The 3931-nt window shown below is 41.2% G+C and overlaps 1 pseudogene; it reads right to left on the bottom strand.

Moving 5' to 3' along the window:
* Positions 1 to 1790: 1790 nt before the first annotated feature.
* On the bottom strand, positions 1791 to 2771 carry LOC101567082 (annotated as a pseudogene).
* Positions 2772 to 3931: the final 1160 nt, after the last annotated feature.

Raw genomic sequence — 3931 nt, 5'->3', positions numbered from 1 at the left:
TCGTGCAGATATCTAAGATAAGATGGTGTGCATGCTCTCACACATCACAAAATCCCATGTCAGTGTGGGGGGGTCACATCTTGGAGGAGCCTGAGAACATAGTCCTGAAGGGCTACACGGTGGGCCAGGAATGCTGGAGGGTGAGCGTTGGTCTATTTGGCAATAATGGCCTTTCACTCTTGAAAGGCAGGTTGGGAAGAGTCAGTATAGTCGTGCAGAGCTTCCGGGAAAACTGGCGCAGAATTTCACATTGCAGAACACTGAGCAAAATCCTTCATTCTTGCTTATAACACCAGACGCACAGCATTTAAATACTTTCTTCATAAATATTTTAGAACAAAAAGAATTTATTTTGTTGCAGTGGTGGACCACATCTACACAAGCAATGTAAGAATATATATATATATTACAATATATATTACAATATATATATTACAATATGTATATATTACAATATTAAAATTTTGCTTTTCCAATTTTTACAGTGACTGTGCTTCAAGCATAAATATCTATCAGGGATACATAGTCCCAGATTCTAAAGGTTTAAAAAGAAATCCACACTCCAAGTTGCAGCACAAACTGAGTCCCTTATCAATCAGCTCCGGCTTCTCCCAACTCTATCTTTTCCGTTTCTAAACCCTTCACAAACAGGAAAATGTGATATCAGTGTTGTCTTCCCTTTAACTTCCTAAAACTCATCCAAAATAATTAATCACCTATAGATTTGAATAAGAAGTTAAGAAATTATTCATCATAGCCTGCTTTGGTGAAATAAAGCAAAATGAAAAGCTGTCCAAAATGCAAACTACAGATCAAGAGTAAAATGGGCGGCAAGCAGATCATAAATTACAAATGTAATTTTCATACAAGTTCATTTTAAAATCTATCCCTCTTCTCAAAAATAAATCCAGAGCCCAAACCCCTCCTTCCCAGGCTTACTGTTACACAAGAGACATAACCCCAAATACATACGATTTTATCTCCTTTCTAACAGAGAAAATGTTTACTGTTAAATTTTGATTAATTTTTCTATCATTTTACTCCTGATTTAAGCTTTTCATTTTGAACACAAAAAGACAGTTTTCAGCATTTTTTAAAATGTACTTTGTTTTTAAATCATTCAAATAATTAGTTACTGATTTTTAAAATTTATTTATTTGGTACAGGGTGTCACTACACAGCTCAGACTCATAGTGATCCTCCTGTCTCAGCCTCCCCAGCAGTGGAATTACAGGTGTGCACCACCGTGCCTGGTCCCAGGGCCAGCATAGAATGCAGTACCAGGGATCTAACTTGGGACCTTGAGCTTGACACACAGGTACTTAGACTGCAGAGCCATCTCTCCAGCCCACAGTTATTGATTTTATATCTCATTGTTTCAAAGACTAGTTCCAATTCCCTTGAATAATATTAATAAATATTTTAGTACATACATGTTGTTTTATGCTTACTTAAGGCCCTTAATTCTTCACAATATTCTTTTTTTTAAGAGAAAGGTCTACAGGGGGTTCAGGGTCTCACTACTAGATTGGTCTCATAGTGATCCGCTTGCACTTGCCAGGGAAACACTTATTCTACTGAGCCATCTGCCCGGCCCCAGGTTTATTTTCAAATACATTTTACATATAAAATCAATGATTTTATCTTTTTGGACATAGTAATCTCAACAAGTGGGTCAAATTCACAAATCAGTGCTACAAAATTTAGTATTTCCATTAATTTTTGTTGTAGTATACACTATGTACAGCAAGCTGCTATCTTGTATTAAATACAGATCAACACATAGTTTGTTAAAAACTGGAATTAGTACTTATAAGTAGTGCAGAAAATGCAAATACCAAAAAGAAGATGCCTCCTATGACTGTCACAGTTCTGACATGTTTTTTGTGCTATCCTTCTTCCACCCACAGCTGCACCATATGCGTCGTCTCTGGCTGCCAAAGCAATTGTGAGTGGAGAGCAATTGCTCCATTCTGCTAAGGATGCTCATGGAAGAGCTTTATTCCCCCAAAAACTGGTGAAATAAAACCGAGCCACTTTTTCCACTGTGGGTATTGTGCTTGAACCCACTTCGACATCTCCTGGACCATTTAGGAGTTTCGTTTGTTGAAATCCTTTCTTTCTTCTTTAATTCTGCTTGAACTTCTTCCAGTCCCTCTTGACACTCATCTGGACTCATCTTTAAGCCTTCCTACAGCAATCTGTTGTTAAAAGTGGCAAATAATGCAGTTGAAACCCAGTCTGTGTGCACTCTGGGGATGGCTGTGGTGGCACAGCCAGCAAAACAGACAAGCACGTTATGAGGGCCAGGCCCAGCACGGCGCCAGCTAGCACAGTCAGTGGTTATAGTGGATGGCCATGACGGCCACTATGACGAAGTCTTGTCCCCCAGTTAAGATGCAGTGATGATGGAGATGGCAGTGACAGATGCACAAATAAATCCTAAATTAGGTTGAGTATCTGGATCTTCTTTACTGGCATGAATTGGGGAAGCTGGTGTGAAGCCTGTCTCTGCCTGGGTGGCTTGGGGCCCTGCTCAGCCACATGCTGCACCTGCAGCTGCTGGGAAGGCCCTGGGGTGTCATTGCTCTGGTGGGCGAGGTCTGTGGGGGAGCTGGCCCAGACACCTGCCAGAGCAGCGGGACCAGCAGCCAGAGTGTCGAGAGCAGCACTTCCCTGGCCTTGGCTACCAGCCACCCACTCATCAAGCTGGCCGCACACGTGGGTGCTGCAGGAGAAAGCCCTGATGCCTCACCGTTGCCACTGCTCATTCGGCAACCATCACCACGCGAGAGGCATGAGAACAGGTGGGAGGCCGGGGGGCGGGCTGGTCAGCAGACGCTGGCCCTTCAGTCTTCTCCTAGGCAGTTCTGATGTTTCTTAATTGATTTTTTGTCTAGTTGATCTGTTTGTGACAATGAGTTGTTAAGGACTCTATTACAGTGTGCTGGTACTTATTAGATTTTGCATGTCCATTAATATTTGTCTCATATAGTTGGGTGCTCTTGTATTTGGGGAATATATATTTGCTATCTTGGAGTTTTCCCTTAACAAGAATGTAATAGCGTTCTTTATCTCTTTTGATCTGTCTTGGCTTGAAGTTCACATTGTCTGCAAATGCAATTGCTACCCCTGCTTCTTTCTGGCTTCCTATCACACCAAGTATTGATTTCCATCCTCCGACCTTCAGTCTATGAATTTATTCCTGAGTAAAGTGCATTTTTTGTACGCAGCACATGTTGGATCTTGTTTCTTGACCCTTTCAGCCTGTATATTTTCTTTGGTTGGTGAAGCATGATTGTTTACACTGCTGATTATAACACACATGTATGGACTTGTCCTTCTTGCGTGATCGTCTGCTGTTGGCTCCTTGGCTGTCTCCTGTGCTTAGCTGCTTGCCCTGCCAGGCCTTTTCCTGTCGGCGCTCTTGGATTTGTGCACACCCTTATCTCTCCCTGCAACATCTTTCAGAACATATCGTAGAGCTTTGGTCCCATGGTCATGAATTTCCTCAGTTGTTCTTTGTCATGAGAGTGTATCATTTCTCCATTCATTCTGAAAAACAGTTTTGTAGGGTACATCAATGTGGGTCGGAAGCGATTTTCTTGCAGGACTTGGAACACTTCACTCTAAGCTCTTACTGACTTAAGAGTTTGTGTTGAGAGATCTGCTTTAATTCTGATGGGCTTTTCTTTATAGATGATTTGTTTCTTTTCTCTAACAGCTTTTAATATTCTATTCTTTGCTGAATTTCTGGAATCTTGATTATTATAAGCCTTTGTGCATATTTATTTTGTTCATGGCTAATTGGGAAGTTCTATACTCCTCACTTATCTGTATGTCAGGGTTTTTTTTTTTTTTCCATACTTGGGACATTTTCTGCCAGTACTTCTGTGAACAGCTTTTTTATGTCACTTGTGCTGGCTCTGGC

This window comes from Octodon degus, unplaced genomic scaffold, assembly GCF_000260255.1.
Source record: "Octodon degus isolate 3935 unplaced genomic scaffold, OctDeg1.0 scaffold00382, whole genome shotgun sequence".
In the NCBI taxonomy this organism is placed as follows: Eukaryota; Metazoa; Chordata; class Mammalia; order Rodentia; family Octodontidae; genus Octodon; species Octodon degus.
Note: the sequence above shows the minus strand (reverse complement) of the source record. Positions and strands in the feature narration are given on the sequence as shown.